We start from the raw sequence: 19,975 nt of genomic DNA on the forward strand, positions 1-19,975 counted from the left end.
TTCTGTGACGGAGGCCGAGAAAGGGGCCTTAAGGGTTTTATTCATTCGTGCATATATTTCCTAGATTTACAGTTCACCTTTCTCACCAAGGCTCAAGGCGGATTACCTGGTGTAGGTCCAGGGCTATTTTTGGGCAGGAACGCACAGGAACGGAGTTCCGGCTGGCTCCTGAGTTGGCCACGCCCAGCAGGAACTCATTAGCATAATAGGCCACACCCAACAGCAGGAACTCATTAGGATTGGCTAAATTCGGGGTGTGTGGCCTAACATGCAAAGGAGTTACTGCTACAAAAAAAGGCCCTGGGTTTTGACAACAAACAAGGTAAACAGAATAACAAGCAAAAGGTGGGTGTGGCTGGATGACCACACTTCTGGTAACATGGGAGTGCGGCCTAATGTGCTAATGATCTGTGCTGTCAGGGGTGTGGCCTAATATGCTAATGAGTTTCTGTAGTTGGGTGTGGCCTATTATGCTAATGAGTTCCTGCTGGGCTTTTTCTACCAAAATTGCCCTGTGTAGGTCAATGCAGTCAATAGGATGAGGCGTCTCATAAGCAATGTAATAGGACTAGGATTGTAGAAACCCGAGCAAGCATAGAATATGACGCATGATGCAGAATGCAGAAAAATGGTTATTAGGATAGGGATATGAGATATTTGCTTTAACACCAACACCCCCTCCCGGTTTGGCTTGTTAACGTCCAGGCCGATTGTGAGTTCTGGAAAAACTTGAAAGCTTATGCACTGTTTCGGGATGCTTTGGTTAGCCCTCATAAAAGGTGGTCATAGAAAAGAGTCCAGGAACACCTGAAAGACTAACAAAATGCGTGGCAGGGGAGGAGCTTTTTTGAGTCACTGCTCACGTCTTCGTTAAGGAAGTGAGGCTTTTGAGCTCAGTTAACAACAGTTTCCGGAGAACAGCTTTGGTTTGCATTAGAACGGCTCGATTCGAGTCCAGTAGCAGCCTAGAGACCAACAAGATATAGATAGGATGGATGGATGGGTGGATACATAGATATATGTATAAGCTTTTGAGAGTCTGACGCTCCCTTCATCAGATACAAATAGGATTCCCCCCAGTGTGTGTGTGTGTGCAACCGTGCCTGGAAGTCATGGCGACCTCTGGCGACTCCTACTGGGGTACGGAGGACGTTCAGAGGAGTGGCTTAATAATAACCTGCCTCTGCCTCCCAGTCTTGGTATTCTTTGGACGTCTGGAGATCCTGGAGTCCTTCCAGGTCCGTGAGTCCTTCTATCCCAGTCGGAAGGCGGAGGAGATTGGATTTATACCCCGCCCTTCACTTGGCGTCTCAGAGCTCATGCCCCGAAGAACTTGTTGGTTTCTAAAGTAATCCTGGACTCGGATCTAGTTAACAACATCCGTTTGTTGGCCTTGGAAGGGGGGGGGCGTCTCCCGTTTCCCCTCGAAACTCAGCTGCCTCTCCTGAGCCTGCTTGGAGGCCCTCTGTGACATCACAGCAGCCAGGCCAATGGTAGCGGAAAGAGGGAGACGGTTGACTCTGTGGCCCGCCCAGCGCTTGGGCAGGGATGAGCCTTGGATGTCAGAGCAGATGGGCCCTGTGGTAGCCGAGGGGAGCCATCAGCAGTGTAGGTCTCTGCATGTGGACAGAGGGAACAGCTGTGTTTATCTGGCGTCTGGGTGTAGGTGAGAGGGCACGGTGGCGGCTCCCACCAAAGGGAAATATGGGCATTGTGGCCTGATTGATTGCCAGGAGGCAGATGAACAATGGATAGCTGGTAATGGAGCCCATCTGCAGCTGTCTGGGAAAATGAAATTTGTGTGTGGCGAGGGTGGGGGGGGAGCACGCCGGCTGCTGCAAGAAGGAAGAATCGTAGAATCTTAGAGTTGGAAGGGACCTCCAGGGTCATCTAGTCCAACCCCCTGCACAAGGCAGGAAATTCACAAATACCTCCCGCCCACGCACACACCCAGTGACTCCTGTTTCATGCCCAGAAGGTGACAAAAAACCTCCAGGATCCCCAGGCAAACTGACCTGGAGGAAAATTGCTTCCTGATCCCGAAGTGGTGATCAGTATTTCCCTGGGCGTGTAAGAAAGGGCCACGAGAACTAAGCACTGAGGCAACCCTCTGCTTAAAAACCTCCAAAGGAGAGGAGGAGGAGGAGATTGGGTTTACCCCCTGCCCTTCCCTCAGAGTCTCAGAGCGGCTTACAATCTCCTTTCCCTTCCTCTCCCTACAACAGACACCCTGTGAGGTTGGTGGGGCTGAGAGAGTTCTTTTGAGAACTGCTCTTTCAAGATCAGCTCCGAGAGAACTTATGACTGACTAAAGGTCACCCAGCTGGCTGCCTGTGGAAGAGTGGAGAATCAAACCCGGTTCTCCCAGATTAGAGTCCAGGCTCCTAGCCGCTACGCCAAACTGGCAAACTGACAGTTAGCCCCCGTGTCCCCTGCAGGGCGTTTTGCACCAGCGGCTTCTTCCCACCATCGGTAGCAGGATGTTGGTGTGAATGGACCATTGGTCGGATTTCACAGGGATGCGCCGGAGCGCCGACAGGCCCTGCCTGGTCAGCATCAGTGTTCCCTCTAAGCTGAGTTAGTGTGAGTTAGCTCACAGAATTTTAGCCTCCAGCTCACAGGTTTTTGTCTTAGGGAGGATGACTCCAGAGCAAGCAAATTTATGCAGTAGCCAAATCATTCACTTACAACTTTAATGCCAGCAGCTCACAAAGTAGAAAGTTTGCTCACAAGACTCCGCATCTTAGAGGGAACATTGGTCAGCATTCATCATGATCCCCAGCTGCGGTCCAAAGCAGTTTCTTGCCGGAAGGGGGGCGACTCTGCAGGAAGGGCGCTCACATCCCCGTGTTTAATGGAAGCTGTTCCAAGCTCTTAATCTGGCTTCCCTCTGGATTTTACTGACGAGTAAATTGCGTGCGTGAGGGAGCGTGGGACCGGGCAGAACAGTTCTTTAAGGACGAATGGCCAGATTCGTGTGTTTACAAAATTCAAGCCTCTCCTTGTTTCCTTCCCAAAAAACTGTTTGGGGCTGGATCCTGCAGCTTGCTCATTAGCAGTGTCCTCTTTTCCTGCCGGGGTTTCTGGAGGGGCTGGCTCATTAACTTTTTGCCCGAGGCTGTGTTGATGGAGCTGCGTGTGGATTTGGAATGGGGTGTGCGCACTGTATTTTGAAAAAAACCAACATGGGCCGGCACACTGGTGCTGTGGGTACCAGTCAGCCTCCCCCTGTGTGTGCACGCAATCAAAAAGATACACAGGTTCGCTTGTTTCACACAGGCCACCCCTCACACATGTTGGCTTGCATTTTGAGTTCAGTTAACAAACTGAGCCAGTTTGGTGTAGTGGTTAAGAGCGGCGGACTCTGATCTGGGAGGACCGGGTTTGAATCCCCACTCCTCCACATGCAGCTGCTGGTGGGACCTTGGGTTAGTCTTAAGTTCTCTCAGAGCTGTTCTCTCAAGGGCAGTTCTCAGGAGAGCTCTCTCAGCCCCACCTACCCCACAGGGTGGCTGTTGTGGGGAGGGGAAGGGAAGGAGGCTGTAAGTCGCTCTGAGTCTCCTTCGGGTAGTGAAGGGCGGGGTAGAAATCCAATCTCTTCTTCTTCTTTTCCGTATGGCAGTTTATCTGATGTCTGCGAAATGTCCAGGAGCTGAAGGGGGTTAGTAAAATTGGCGGTGAATCTAACATCAAGGCCCATCTCCCTCCCCGCCACCTAATTTATCCATTTCTCTCTCTTCCAGAATAAAGTCTTGAATGTGGATGGCGTGAAGGTGAAATTACAGGTGAGACTTGCGACCCTTTCCCCTGTTTTATCATCACAACAGCCCTGTGAGGTCGGCTCTTCTGAGGGGGGACAACTGGTCCAAAGAGAACCGCTTAGCTTCACGGGTCAACTTGGGGGGGGGCGAGAACCTGCCTGTCTCAGATCTCCTGCTCTGAATACCTTATCGCTGCTGTGAGAGTTTTAATCTCTCCTGTTTGGGCTCTGATGAGGGAGAGACCCAATGAGAAATAGCCCTGAATTGCCCTGACCTGGATAGCTCCGGCAAGCCCGATCTCGTCAGATCTTGGAAGCTAAGCAGGGCCGACTCTGGCAAGTACTTGGGATGGGAGACCTCCAAGGAAGACCAGAGGTGAAAGGCGGGGGCAGGCTTTACTCAGCCACCTCTCTGAATATCCTGCAGGCCCCCAGTAGGGGTCAGTCACCAGAGGTCGCCATGACTTCCAGGTGGACGCACAGTCACACACACACACATATGAAGAATAGAAAAAAATACCCCAAAAAGGGGGGGAGAAATAGCCCTGAATAGATAGGGAAGGGAGAAAGGCATTTCTTCCTTTCTTCCCCATGCCGTTGAAACGTGCAGATTGCCTGGAGCAGAGAGCTCTAGGAAGACGTTGTGGGGTGGGTGGGGAGAAGTTAAGCAACTTTCCTGTTCGTGCCACGATCCTGATAGAAACTGGGGCTCCCTGGGGGGCTGCAACTCACCAAAAAATACATGCTGGAGATACGCGTCTCGTCAGCGTTGCCCCATAGCTGTGGCCCTGAGCGAGGCAGCCTTTCACGTGTTCCGTCTAGCGCCCTAACAGTTTAGCAGTAGTAGCGATACCTTTGGTGTCTTTAAAATCATACACAGTGAAGTCAGCCTGGTGTTCCGGGCCCGTAGCCAGGATTCTGAGGCTTGTGGGGCAGACATTTTTCTGGCGGGGCTGTGCGCCCCTCTCCCTCCCCTCCTGCCAGATTTAAAGGGGCCTCCCCGCCGGTTAGCTGGAGGGCCCTTTACATCTTGCAGGAGGGGAGGGAGAGGGGCGTGAGACACCCCACACTTCTTCTCAAAGGCATTTAAAGCCGGGGTGTCAAACGTGCGGCCCGGGGCCGGATGAGGCCCATGGAGGGCTTTTATCAGGCCCGCAATGGAACTGGCTGTCTTCGGCTTCCTCTTCCAGTTCTGCTGCTGCTGCATCGTTATAGGTCTGCAGCTTACAGATACACACCTGAACAGCAGAGTCAAGATCAGTGTTCCCTCTAAGCTGAGTTAGTGTGAGCTAGCTCACAGGTTTTTAGCCTCCAGCTCACAGATTTTTGTCTTAGCTCAGGGAGGATGGCTCGAAAGCAAACTAATTTATGCAGTGACCAAATCACTGACTCACAAATTAAATGCCAGCAGCTCACAAAGTAGAATTTTTGCTCACAAGACTCTGCAGCTTAGAGGGAGCATTGGTCAAGATTGCAACGGCACAGACGTTTTGATGCAATAATTCAGAGCAAGAGGTGTCAGTTATCAGACACGGTTAAACAAACAAAATATTGCAAGAGTGCTAGTGTTTGAAGCATGTTTTTATTTTAAGTTAAAAAAACACACCTCTTTGCGTTTGTGTCCTTTATGAAGTTTATCTCTCCGCTCCCTGGCATTACATTTTATGACACACACGGCCCGGCCCAACAAGGCCTCATTTACATCCGATCCGGCCCTCATAACAAATGAGTTCGACACCCCTGATTTAAAGGATCCCTTTAAATGCTTTTGGGAAGAAGCAGGGGGCCTTTAAGAAGTGGGGGCGGGTGCTTTAAGGAAGGGGGCGGAGCCCCCAATGGCCCACCGTAGCTACGGGTTAGCTGGTATCTGAGAGAGAACCCCGCAAGGTTCTTTACCTCTTACAGGCCTGGCACCCCATTTTTCATGTTTATGTGTTAGGTGCCGTCATGTCGCTTCTGGCTTCTGGCCACCCTCTGAATTAATGTTCCCCAAAACATCCTCTCGTTCACAGACCTTGCTCAGGTCATGCCAACTGAGGGCCTTTGGGGCTTCATTCACGAAGTCCATCTCATGCCGGGTCTTTCTTTTTTCCTCCCGCCTTCAGCTTTTCCGAGCAGTATTGGCCTTCCCAGCAACTCTTGTCTTTTCGTGACATGACCCCCTCGATGTGGTCATTTCACCTTCTAGGGAAGGTTCATTTTTCATGCCATCCGGTTATTCGTTAGTTCTTGCCCGTCACCTCGTTCTTTAGCAAGCGTGGGGAAACCTCCCACCCCCCACTAAATGTAATATTCCTTTATATATTCATAAGAACATAAGAGAAGCCAATGTTGGATCAGGCCAATGGCCCCTCCAGTCCAACACTCTGTCACACAGTGGCCAAAGATACCAGGTGCCCTCAGGAGGTCCAGCAGTGGGGCCAGGACACTAGATGCCCTCCCACTGTTGCCCCCCCTCCCAGCACCAAGAACACAGAGCATCACTCGCCCCAGAGTTCCTATCTATACCTTATGGCCCGTGCTTTTTTCTTTTCTTTTCTTTTCTTTTCTTTTCTTTCTTTTCTTAAAAATAACTTTTAAAAATGAACAATTCAGGGGAATGAATGGGTGGTGTCATGACTGCTAGCCAATCAGTGCCTTTCACAGCTGGCTTTTACGTGGTATATTGGACTGGATCCAAGCATACATGCGTGGAAAGCAGAGTTTCCCCATATTCCTCTTCGTTCCTGCTGTCCCCTAGAAAGGTCGTTCTTGGGGCCGTGGGACCTACATGGTGGAATGGTTGAGTGGGGGAGAGGGCTGAAAGTATCATAGGATCATAGAAGAAGAAGAGAAGAGAAGAGATTGGATTTATACCCCGCCCTTCACTTGGAGTCTCAGAGCGGCTGACAAACTCCTCTCCCTTCCCCTCCCCACAACAGACACCCTGTGAGGTGGGTGGGGCTGAGAGAGCTCTGAATAGCCTCCGGCTCACACATTTTTGTCTTAGCTCAGGAAGGAGGGCTCCGGAGCAAACTAACCCAAGTCACTCACTCACAACTTTAATGTCAGTAGCTCAAAAAGTAGAAGTTTTGCTCAGAAGACTCCACAGCTTAGGGGGAGCATTGCCCACACCCCCAGTGACCCCTGCTCAAGGGACAGAAGTTGACCAAAAAAAGTACTCCTGTTCCTTCTTCTACAAGCACAGCTCTGCAGATTTTTTTTGGGGGGGGAGGACCCTATTTCATCCCCTGACTGTGGAAATCATCAGAGAGCCAGTTTGGTGTAGTGGTTAAGTGCGCGGACTCTAATCTGGGAGAACCGGGTTTGATTCCCCACTCCTCCACGTGCACCTGCTGATGTGACCTTGGGTCAGTCACAAGCTCTGGCACAGCCGTCCTTGAAAAAGAGCAGTTTGTGTCAGAGTTCTCTCGGCCCCACCCACCTCACAGGGTGTCCGTTGTGGGGAGGGGAAGGGAAAGGAGTTTGTAAGCCGCTCTGAGACTCCGAGTGAAGGGCGGGGTATAAATCCAATCTCTTCTCTTCTCTTTGTGGAGGTCCGAAGGGCCCGCAGAAATGGAGAGCAAAGGGGGGGGGAGGAATTCTGTGGGTTCCTTCCATGCACAGATGGTTGGCTGCACGACAAAGACACTTTGAAAAACGTCCCCAGGAGGATGTAAGGGAACATTTGACAGGGGCGTAAATCCCAGGTGGAAAGGTGCCTCTATAGCTACTATCTAAAAGTGGAAACTAATGGAGAACCCGACTTAGGGATCCTTCGTGTTGCCAGATCTAAGTTGGGAAATTCCTGGAGATTTTGTGGGCGGAGCCTGTGAAGGGCGGGGTTTGGGAAGGGGAAGGGCCTCATTGGAGTAGAATGGCATAGAGTTGATTGGCATTCCAAAGCAGCCATTCTCTCCAAGGGGACTGATCTGTGTTGCCTGGAGATGAGTTGTAGTTCTGGGAGGTTTCCAGGTCCCGCTTGGTGGTTGGCTACCCCAGGGATCCTAAAATAGACTAACGCACGGGGGGAGCACCAGTTTGCCTCCCCTCCACTGGCACAAGAAAGGCTTGGTGCAGTCTGCATTGCAGAGAGATTGGCATCGGTGTTCCCTCTAAGCAGAGTTAGCGTGAGCTAGCCCACAGTTTTTTAGCCTCCGGCTCACGCATTTTGGTCTCCGCTCAGGGAGGAGGGCTCCAGAACAAACTCATTTATGAAGCCGCCAAATCGCTCACTCACAACTTTAATGCCAGTCGCTCACAAAGTAGAATTTTTGCTCACAAGACTCCACAGCTTAGACAGGGATGTTGAACTCCTTTGTTATGAGGGCCGGATCTGACATAAATGAGACCTTGTTGGGCCGGGCCATGCATGTCATAAAATGTAATGCTAGGTAGTGGAGATATAAATTTTATAAAGGACACGAACACAAAGGGTTTTTGTTTAACTTAAAAACGTGCTTAAAACATTAGCACTTTTGTAATATTTTGTTTATTTACCTGTCTGGTAACTGACGCCTCTTGCTCTGAATTATTGCATCAAAATGCCTGTGCTGTTGCAATCTTGAGTATGCTGTTCAGGTGTGTATCTGTAAGCTGCAAACCTACGATGACGCAGCAGCAGCAGAACTGGAAGAAGCAGCAGCAAAAAACAGCCAGTTCCGCTGCGGGCCTGATAGAAGCGCTCGGGGGGCCCGATCCGGCCCCCGGGCTGCATGTTTGACACCCCTGGCTTAGAGGGAGCATTGATTGGCATTCCTCACACAGGGGGGCCTCTTAAAAGCCGATAAATCCAATTACGAAGACGCCCTCCCTGACGATCTGTCCGTCAAATGGATTTCCCCCTTTGAGAATGTGCCCTGAGCTGCGTGTCACGTCCAGCGGGGATTGCTTCAGCCGAGGCCTTGACAGGGCCGACGATGTCAACACAGCTCTGCTTGGAAAATGTATTACCCTTGTCACCTTTTGTCTGTCCCTGTCTCTATCAGCAAAACCCTCCTTCCCTCTGCTGGGAGAATTAATAATCTTCCGAATTGATGGGGCCCTTCCGGCCTCCTCGTCACTGACAGAGGACTCTTTCGAAGATGCTTGTGTGAGGGGGTGACATCTCGAACTTTCTGTTTACGTTCAGAAAGCGTGCGGCCTGCGTTTGTCTTCCCATCGTGTTTCTGTAGTAAGACAAAGACAGCTGGTAGCTAGCGGCCCGGTCTCTCCATCTCCTGCCCTCTAGAGCAGCGGTGTCGAATTCATTTCTTACGAGGGCCAGATTTGACATAAATTGGACTTTGTCGGGTTGAGCAGCAGCAGAACTGGAAGAAGCAGCAGCAAAAAACAGCCAGTTCCGCTGCGGGCCTGATAGAAGCGCTCGGGGGGCCCGATCCGGCCCCCGGGCTGCATGTTTGACACCCCTGGCTTAGAGGGAGCATTGATTGGCATTCCTCACACAGGGGGGCCTCTTAAAAGCCGATAAATCCAATTACGAAGACGCCCTCCCTGACGATCTGTCCGTCAAATGGATTTCCCCCTTTGAGAATGTGCCCTGAGCTGCGTGTCACGTCCAGCGGGGATTGCTTCAGCCGAGGCCTTGACAGGGCCGACGATGTCAACACAGCTCTGCTTGGAAAATGTATTACCCTTGTCACCTTTTGTCTGTCCCTGTCTCTATCAGCAAAACCCTCCTTCCCTCTGCTGGGAGAATTAATAATCTTCCGAATTGATGGGGCCCTTCAGGCCTCCTCGTCACTGACAGAGGATTCTTTCTGCTCATGTGACGGGGTGACATCCCGAACTTTCTGTTTACGTTCAGAAAGCGTGCTGCCTGCGTTTGTCTTCCCATCGTGTTTCTGTAGTACGACAAAGACAGCTGGTAGCTAGCAGTCCGGTCTCTCCATCTCCTGCCCTCTAGAGCAGCGGTGTCGAACTCATTTCTTATGAGGGCCAGATTTGACATAAATTGGACTTTGTCGGGTTGAGCCGTGTGTGCCAGAGTTTGTATCTCTGCTACCTGGCATTACATTTTATCATAGCACCCTTTTGGGATGAAATATTAGAGGGAATTAGGTGTATATCTGGTCACACTATAAAAAAGAACCCAGAATCGATACTCTTGAACCTTAGAAATGAAACGGTTTTATCCACTATAGAAAGGAAAAGGAATCGCTTTATTATTATTCGCAGCCAAAACAACCATAGCTTCAAAATGGAAGTCAGAAATTAAACCAGCCCTAAACTTATGTGGTATGCCAACTGCTTTATTTACAGCAGAGGCTAACTAAATTTAACGTGCGTCCTGGCCAGCTTTTACGGAGGTCGTGTCTGAACCCAGATGTCCAGTAATGGAGACGAGACGGGTGTTTTTCCAAAACAAATAATCTTTTTACTGAGCGATATTAACGTCACATACACACAAAATAATCAGTCTCACTTTCCCATGCACTCAGGTTCCTTTAGAATTACAGAAATAGAAAGCAGTTTCTTTTACTTTAGGAGGTAGGCAGGAAAATTGGTTCATACTTGCTTTAGATTGCAATACATAAACAGCATTCTTTATAAGTCTTATGACTGTTTGATTGTGGGTCAGACTATCACGACTGTTGGCTTTATACTTGTTTAACTGATTGGGTCGTGTGTGTCCAAGTTTTTTTGGAATATAGTGAATTTGCAATGATATGGTTACCAATCTTATCCCATCTAGTTTCTCAAGGAACAATAACAGAGATAATAGACACTCTTCGTTTGGGGTAAATGTTGGTGTCGACATGAAGGTTATAAAAAATGCTCCCTTTTATGCTGTTAAGTTTATGTACAGTTCTCCTGTAAACGATTGTTATTACTTGTTATTGGAATTTTGAAAATTGAATAAATTATATTGGGAAAAATAAAAAATTTTTAAAAAACCCGGCCCTCATAAGAAATGACACCCCCGCTCTAGAGCCTTCCTTCGCCTTGTGGGGCTGCCAATTTCCAGGCAGGGCCTGGATAATCTCCCATAGTTACACCTGATTCCCAGGTGACAGTCCCCCTGGCCCAAATGGCTGCTTTGGAGGGTGGATTCTCTGGAGTCAGAACCCGCTGAGGTCCCTTCCTTCCCCAGGTACCACCCTCCTCAGGTTCTGCCCTCAAGTCTCCAGGAATTTCCCAACCTGGAGCTGGCAACCTTGTAATCAGGCCTTAGACACTAGAATGCGGAGTCCCTTTCTGTGCCCTCCTTTCAAGCAACAGAGAAGGTGAGCTACACAGTAGTAAGGGAGCGGTGGCGCAGGCGGGAAAGCCTGCAAGTAATTCCATCAGCGAACAGACATAAGTCTGTTCGAGACCCACCGCGGCCGGGGTGAGCTCCCGGCCCTCGTCCCAGCTCCCGCCCACCCAGCGGTTCGAAAGCAAGTCTTTGCAAGTAGCTAAATGGGTACCTGCTCTAGGTAGCAGGGGGCACTCTTCCCTTCCGGAGACAGGAGAGACGGCGAGAACAACGGCGTGGTGTGACGGCAGCGTGCAGCAGCAGCAGTGTGCGAAGACTCAGGACTCAGAAGCATGGCGACCATCCGATGCTGAGCAGCGGCGAAATCCGAAGCGAGGATTGGACCAGAGACATGGTGACGCGGCGGCGCAGCACGGCGGAGCCAAATGGACGTAGACCGAGGCGGCTGCCGTCGCATAACCGTGCCCCAGGGAAAACGTACCACCGGAAGGAGTTGCTAGAAGAACACACAACAACAAGCTGTCCCGAAGTCGCCGCAGCCAGGAAGTGAAAGAGCCGCCACGAAGAGCCGGAGAAAGAAGAAGAGCCCTGCTGTATGGGGTGCTGGTAGGATGTCACCTCCCCTGTAAAGAATTGTGGCCCTAGATAGGTATAATGAATGCAATGTAAACCGCTCAGAGCCCTTCGGGGGTGAGCGGTCTAGAAATTGAAGGTATAAATAAATAAATATAAGATCGGTAAACAAAAAGACCTGTGCACCAACACCAATGTTCCCTCTAAGCTGTGGAGACTGGTGAGCAAAAATTCTTCTTTGTGAGCTACTGGCATTAAAGTAGTGAGCGAGCGATTCGGCTACTGCATAAATTAGCTTGCTTGGGAGCCATCCTTCCCGAGCGAAGACGAAAACGTGTGAGCCGGAGGCTAAAAACTGTGAGCTAGCTCACACTAACTCAGCTTAGAGGGAACCGTGACCAACACTATACATAAAATTCAAATATTCTTATTTTGAGCAAATTAATGCACATTGCAACACTGTACGCACACAGACTGCACCATACAGACGAATACACAAAACGTCTTCTTCAAAGGATGTGCAGAAGTGTGACCATAGTAGTTCCAAGTCACACTGTTAAGAACAACTCCTTTAGGTGTTCACATGTAGTCCACACAAAATATCCTTTCACCGTACAGATCTTCCTTCTTTCTCTGACGCGAACGGTAGCTTATTCCAAACACGTTCCCCCTATGCCTTCTCTCGAAGAACAGATCTGATTGAATTTTGTTCCAGGTGTAGACTCCATTACAATTTCAGCTGGGACATAGTCCTCTGAAGCGGATCGCGCTGGAAATTCTACATATTAGATGCGATGCGGCAGCCGAGACAGGATGTGTGTGTAATTCTACCTATCCACCGGCTAAACTAATGTGGTGTCACGGAACGGGGTTGCTGGCTCCAGGTTGGGAAATTCCTGGAGATTTGGGGGGTGGGGGCGGAGCCTGAGGAAGGTGGGGTTCGGGGAGGGGAGGGGCTTCACTGGGGTATGAAATGGCAAAGAGTCCACCTTCCAAAGCAGCCATTTTCTCCTGGGGGACTGATCTCTGTTGCTTGGAGACCAGTTGTCATCCCAGAAGATCTCTAGCTACCACCCAGAGGATAATACAAAAACTGAGGGTCACAGTGTTGGGAAGATACGGAAAAGTATATGACACCGTGCGTGATACACCAGTTTGGTGTAGTGGTTAAGTGCACGGACTCTAATCTGGGAGAACCAGGTTTGATTCCGCACTCCTCGACTTGCACCTGGCTGGATGACCTTGGGCAAGCCATAGTTCTGATATTTATGCAGTAGCCAAATTGCTCACTCACAACTTTTGTGCCAGTAGCTCACAAAGTAGAATTTTTGCTCACAAGACTCCACGGCTTAGAGGGAACATTGCCGTGCGTAATATACCAGTTTGTTGTAGTGGTTAAGTGCACGGACTCTTATCTGGGAGAATCGGGTTTGATTCCCCACTCCTCCACTTGCACCTGGCTGGATGACCTTGGGCAAGCCATGGTTCTGATAAGAGCTGTTCTTGAAAAAGAGCTGTTTCTGTCAAGAGCTCTCTCAGCCCCACCTACCTCACAGGGTGTCTGTTGTGGGGAGGGGAAGGGGAAGGAGTTTGTAAGCCGCTCTGAGACTCCTTCGGGTAGTGAAGGGCGGGGTATAAATCCAATCTCTTGTATTTTGTGCTCTTCTTCTTCTCTAATAGATGTACGCTTAAGGTAGATGTATTTTGTGCTTTTTATTTTTATTTTAAAAAATTTTCTATACCGTTATATAAATATTGGTGTCAAGCATTACCAATCATAGGTTTCACCCAAACAATACATCAGAGTGCAGGTTTACACTCTGTTCAAACATTCAAACAGCTGTCAGACTCGGACCTATGTTGGATTGATTGCAGTATTATTGACGTTACGTTGCTAATGCTAACTTTTGCTTTTGTAACCCTGCCGCTTTGTGCATCTGGCTTTGCTAAGGGGGGGGGGAGTGTGAGAATGAGTGTAAGGAGGTGTGAGGAGGCGCCAATCCCTAGTAACTCATTCTGAAAGCAGCCCCCCCCCCCCCCACCATTCTCAGGAGACCTTGGGACAAGATAGTACCATGGACTTGGCTAGTTGGGTCACATACTCTTTCATGACCTTTAGTAACACCTGTGTGAGTGTGATGTGTGCCTGGGAGTGGGACCCATTCCCTGATTATCGATCCTTTGCTTTTGCTTGTTAGTTCTGACACAGGTGTTCACCTTGGTAAAAGGTAAAGGTTCCCTTGCTCGAAAGCCAGTCGAGTCCGACTCTAGGGTTGCGGTGCTCATCTCCGTTTCAAAGCCGAAGAGCCAGCGCTGTCCAAAGACGTTTCCGTGGTCATGTGGCCGGCATGACTAAACACCAAGGCGCACGGAACGCTGTTCCCTTCCCACTGAAGTGGTCCCTAGTTATCTACTTGCAATTTCTTGCTTTCGAACTGCTAGGTTGGCAGGAGCTGGAACTAGAGACGGGAGCTTACTCCGTCATGCGGCACCCGGGTCTCGAACTGCTGAGCTACTGACCTTCCACAGCCTGCAGTTCAGCGTCTTAACCACTTGAGCCACCGCAGCTCCTTCTCCAAGTTCACCTTGACAGAAGTCCAAATCTTAACAATAAATCTGGCCAAGGAATATTGTGTGTAGAGTGGATTCTCTGAAGGCCTGACAACAGCACCTTGTCAGTTTCACAATCACTAGCCCCGCAGAACTCTAGTAATTTACCCATATCGAATATAATCTTTTTCAAGGACCGTGATGTACATACAGGACATAAGGCACAATAAATTATCTTTGTGAGCATAAAACTCTCAAGATAGCAGCATATTTTCTAGGGTCCCATTGGAACCTTTGCAGCAAACATAATAACCTACCTAGGAGAACGTATCTCTCAGGTTCTATCAGGCAGAGATATGTTCTTTTGGGTAGGTTATTATGTTTGCTGCAAGGGTTCTGATGGGCCCCCAGAAAATATGCTGCTATCTTAAGAGTTTTATACTCACAAAGAGAATTTATTGTGCCTTATGTCCTGAGTCGGACTCGACTGGCTTTTGAGCAAGGGAACCTTTACCTTTACTATGTCCTGTATGTACCTCACGATCCTTGAAAAAGACTGTATTTGATACCGGTCAATTACTAGAGTTTGGTGGGACTAGTGATTGTGAAACTGACAAGGTGCTGTTTGAATGTTTGAACATGGTGTAAATATGCACTTTGATGCATTGTTTTGGTGAAACCTATGTTTGGTAATACTTGACACAAGTATTTATATAACAATATGGAAAAAAAATTTAAAAAGGAAAATAACAGTGTTGACAAAGCTGGATGGGCCATTGGCCTGATCCAACATTGCCTTCTCTTATGTTCTTAAAAGCACACTGCATGATCACCCACTAGTCGTTTGGGAAGCATCTATCAGCCACGGAATGTTAGCGAAGTGCAGGTTATGGATTGGAAGTGAGAGGGCTGCTCTGGTTGGGAAAAAATTAATCATTAAGCTACATTTATTTATTCATTTATTTTATTTTATTTATTTATTTCACTTTTACCCCGCCCTCCCCGCAAGCAGGCTCAGGGCGGCTTCCAAAACTGACGAGCAGAATACATACACAATAAAATATAAAACACAAACAATCCATATAAAACATTCATTAGATGGTGATAAAACTAAAATGTAGTTTAAAGACACATTCAACGGTGCCCCCTCGTTAGATCGTATTGGATCGAAGTTCACCCAGGGCGCTGCTGGTACGCCATCTCTCCTATCGGAATGCCTGCCTGAAAAGTTCTGTTTTCACGGCCCTGCGGAACTGTGACAAGTCCCGCAGGGCTCTAATCTCGGCAGGAAGCTCGTTCCAGTAGGACGGAGCTGCAAATGAAAAAGCCCTCGTCCTGGTTACCATCAACCTGCCTTCCTTAGGGCCAGGGAGGTCCGGGTGATTTTGGGATCCTGATCGCAGTGCTCTCTGGGGAACATACGGGGAAAGGCGGTCCCTCAGGTAGGCCGGTCCCTGACCATAAAGGGCTTTAAAGGTCAAAACCTGCACCTTGAAGCGAATCCGGAATGCTATTGGCAGCCAGTGCAGAGTCTTAAGCACAGGCTGGATATGCTCCCACCTGGGGAGACCCATCAGCAGCCTGGCCGCCGCATTCTGCACCAGCTGTATCTTCCGGAGTTGCCCCAAAGGCAGCCCCATGTAGAGAGCATTGCAGTAGTCCAACCTCGAGGGGACCATAGCATGGATCACTGCAGCCAGATCCTTGCGTTCGAGGAAAGGAACCAGCTGCCTAATCAGCCGAAGATGGTAAAAGGCTGCCTTGGCAGCGGCCGCTACCTGGACCTCCATTGTTAAGGAGGCATCCAGGAGCACTCCCAAGCTCCTGCCCCTCCGAGCTGGCACGAAATAATGCTGGGATCCCAAATCTGGGGCACAGTTCGTGCCATGAGCCCAAAGGAGCTGCGGACTTGTGTTCCTTGCTCATACAGTTTAGCAAGCTGCTCGAGAAATTAAGGAGAGCTTCCAAAGCTGTTTCATCATAGTTTCTTTAAATGTGTGTGTGTGTGGTTGGGGAAGGTTTCTGACGGGATATGCAGCGCTTCTTTGGACCCCGACTTCAGTATCCTTTTAAAATTTAATGGCTGCGTGTCCTTCTGTTAACAAATTAACAAATCCTCTGTTTAGGAAAGGATATTAGAATTGGCAAAATGTAGGGGAGACTCAGACAACTGAAAGGTTGGTAGACGATCAACACTGCACCTTCGGTTTGTCTCTCTCACTCTGTGTAAAGTTCCATTAAGTCACACCCATAGGAGGGTTTTCAAGTCACACGACGAACAGAGGTGGTTTGCCACTGCCTGCCTCTGCATAGCAACCCTGGACTTCCTTGGTGGTCTCCCACCCAAATACTAACCAGGGCCGACCCTGCTTAGCTTCCGAGACAGGCCCATAGCCAGGATTTTGTGGATTGTGGGGCAAATTCCTCCCCCGGTGGGGCTGAAGTTCTCAGTGTAGAAAGAAAAGCCATTCAGCCAATAGAAAGCTGTTACCAGGATAGATCTCTAAATTGCAAGCTGTCAGCCACTTTAGATGACAGTTCTCAGCCGCTGCAAGTTAATCACTTCTGCCAGCCTAAGCAACAATTCTAAGAACAAGCCGGCAGGTGGGGGTGAGGACTTCTACAGTCAAGAAAGCTAACACTTAGGCAGGAAAACTCTCTTAAAGGAGACCAGTTTCTTGACACAGAGGTAGAAGGGATCCTAGAGGTCACCTACTCCAACCCCCTTGCTCAGTGCGGGAATTAGTCAACTAGTCAAAGCACACACCTTTAAAAAAATGTTTTTAAATGATTGGAAAAAAGCATTTACAGGAGAAATTCTTCTGGGGCTGTGCCTTTAAGAAAGGGGGCAGAGACCCCAAAAGCCCCACCGTAGCTACGGGCCTGTTCCAAGATCTGACGAAGTCAGGCTAACCTGGACCATTCTCCTTTGACTATCTGAGTTTCAACAGACTTGATGGGGGTGGAGGCATTTATGTACAATTGGGCTGCCTCCTGATCAGTTCTGTCTTCTTGCTATCTCTAGATCTGGGACACAGCAGGCCAGGAGAGGTTTCGGAGCGTCACACACGCATACTACCGAGACGCCCACGGTAAGTAGATCTATGTGTTTCTCACACTTTCTCGGAGTGAGCACAGAGTGGACTGAGGCCGAGGAAATATCGACGGCAGCTAAATATAGGGCTATGTCAAAAGTAGCTCTTTGGGGAGCAGAAAAGAGCAAGAGTCCAGTAGCACTTTAAGGTAAAGGTAAAGGTTTCCCTTGCTCGAAAGCCAGTCGAATCCGACTCTAGGGTTGCGGTGCTCATCTCCGTTTCAAAGCCGAAGAGCCAGCGCTGTCCGAATACATTTCCGTGGTCATGTGGCCGGCATGACTAAACACCAAGGCGCACGGAACGCTGTTACCTTCCCACTGAAGCGGTACCTATTTATCTACTTGCAGTTTCTTGCTTTCGAACTGCTAGGTTGGCAGGAGCTGGAACTAGAGACGGGAGCTCACTCCGTCATGCGGCACCCGGGTCTCGAACTGCTGAACTACTGACCTTCCACAGCCTGCAGTTCAGCGTCTTAACCACTTGAGCCACCACAGCTCCTTTAAAGCACTTTAAAGGCTAACAAAATGTGTGGCAGGGGAGGAGCTTTCGTGAATCACTGCTCATTTCTTCAGATAGAAATATTACCTTTATTCATTCAGAAAATGCATTTTCCTTTTCAATTGCGGCCATCGTTGAGAGCCCGAGGCCAGTTCTTTCCCAGAGGGATCCTCCCAGCCAATTGGGGATCACATCTCAAACAGGTTAAGCATCACGGCCGCTCTGCAGCCAATCCAGTTTGGATCTGGGATGACATCACGGAGAGCCGTTTAAATGGTGTCAGAAGTGAGGCTTGTGGAGCGTCCTGAATGTGTTTCTGAGCCCTTTGTGGAGCATTTGCCAAAAAACGAATCAGCTTTGAAAGGGCCCAAAACGTTCCTGCAGAGCTCCAAGAAACACCTCCAGCACAGCACCTGAAATGCCTCTTCCAGACCTTGCTGAGCTGCCATACCTTTCTGTGGACCACCGACAAGGGCTGATTCTGCACCCATCTGTTTCCTCGCAGTTTTTCCACAGTCACATCAGAAGGTTAATCTCCCTCTACACAGCATGCCGCTCTCACTTTCTTTGTTCATCGGGTACTATGGTACCTTCTGCATAGATTTATGGCCATTCAGGGGTGACTTCACAGTCGGTATGGCGTTGCCCCGGGGTATCTGAATGTGGTTTTGAGCGCCACCTTTTCCTTCCTCCACTTCCAATTCCAAGGGAACAATAAGCAGACAACTTGACATGGCTTCGTTGATCTCTGTCAGTTCCCCCACTCCTATTCCCCCCTCTGTATTTATCACCTTGCCATGAATTTCTTGGCTCAGGCAGCTAGTGTCTGCTGAGGCAAGTGTGACACAGGAAAATCTGCATACCAATGATCTGAGGCAATGCAATGAAAACGGATATTCCGAGGCAAGGGGGAACCAGGTCGAGTGCTGATAAAATGCGGAGCAAATGCCAGATGCAGAATGGACCAAGGTCACACAACAGCGATGTGCTTTGGAGTTTGGTGGAACTCCTCTTCGGGCGGGATGCTACAGAAAAGGACAGCCAGTCAGGGACCACCTCTTTGTGTAGCAAGCGATTGAGCCCTTACGTTGTGGAATTCACAGACAAAGTGATGGCCATTAGTGTTAAAGGAGATTTGGGAAGGACAGGTCCACCCCTGACTGGTAGCCCTGGCAGACTAAATGAAGGAAACCTCCTCATTCAGAGGCAGTAAAGCTGCGAATCCAAGTGCCAGGTGACACCTTCCAGGGAAGGCCTTGACTTCTCTTCCCTGTTTGTTGTCCCTCCAGGGCAGTTGGGTCGCCGTTGCGAGAAACACAATGCTGGATGAGGTGGAGCGCTGTGGTCGGATCCAGTAGGGTGCCTCCGATGTTCAAAATGAATGACAGCTGTCCATGATGGAAAGCCCCTGTCTGTCGTTCTTGAGGGTTTTATGGTGGCATGAAAGGAGTCCAGGGAAAGACTGTCTTACTTCTTTCTATAGAGAGTGATTGAAATGTGGGATTCGCTACCAGAGGATGCAGTGATGGCCACAGGAATAGACAGCCTGAATACGGGATTAGATAGATTCATGGAAGACAGGTCTATCAGTGGCTACTTGCCATGGTGACTGAGGGGAACCTCCACTTTCAGAGGCACTAATCCTCTGAATCCCAGAGCCAGGAGGCAACATCTGGGGAAGGCCTCGTCCTCTGTGCCCTGTTGTTGGCCCTCCAGTGGAACTGGTTTGTTGTTGTGTGAGACGGGATGCTGGACTAGATGGACCCTCACTGGTCTGACCCAGCAGGGCTCTTCTGATGTTCTTCTCAGGGGAAGGCCTCGGCCTCTCTGCCCTGTTGTTGGCCCTCCAGAGGAACTGGTTGGCCCCTGTGTGAGGTGGGATGCTGGACTAGAGGGACCCTCACTGGTCTGACCCAGCAGGGCTCTTCTGATGTTCTTCTCAGGTGAAGGCCTCGGCCTCTCTGCCCTGTTGTTGGCCCTCCAGAGGAACTGGTTGGCCCCTGTGTGAGGTGGGATGCTGGACTAGAGGGACCCTCACTGGTCTGACCCAGCAGGGCTCTTCTGATGTTCTTCTCAGGGGAAGGCCTCGGCCTCTCTGCCCTGTTGTTGGCCCTCCAGAGGAACTGGTTGGCCCCTGTGTGAGGTGGGATGCTGGACTAGAGGGACCCTCACTGGTCTGACCCAGCAGGGCTCTTCTGATGTTCTTCTCAGGGGAAGGCCTCGGCCTCTGCCCTGTTGTTGACCCTCCAGAGTAATTGGTTGGCCACCGTGTGAGACAGGATACTGGACTACATGGGTCCTCACTGGTCTGATCCAGCAGGG

The 19,975-nt window shown here is 49.7% G+C and overlaps 1 long non-coding RNA gene across 1 annotated transcript in view; it reads left to right on the forward strand.

Moving 5' to 3' along the window:
* Positions 1-3,736: 3,736 nt before the first annotated feature.
* Positions 3,737-19,975, forward strand: part of LOC107123544 — a 25,632-nt gene continuing 9,393 nt past the window's right edge. The window contains exons 1-2 of the long non-coding RNA XR_001482952.1: positions 3,737-3,785; positions 17,086-17,152. This is a non-coding gene — a long non-coding RNA (uncharacterized LOC107123544). The remainder of the gene's footprint in view (positions 3,786-17,085; positions 17,153-19,975) is intronic.

The sequence above is a fragment of the Gekko japonicus genome, unplaced genomic scaffold, assembly GCF_001447785.1.
Source record: "Gekko japonicus isolate JY-2015 unplaced genomic scaffold, Gekko_japonicus_V1.1 scaffold5570, whole genome shotgun sequence".
In the NCBI taxonomy this organism is placed as follows: domain Eukaryota; kingdom Metazoa; phylum Chordata; class Lepidosauria; order Squamata; family Gekkonidae; genus Gekko; species Gekko japonicus.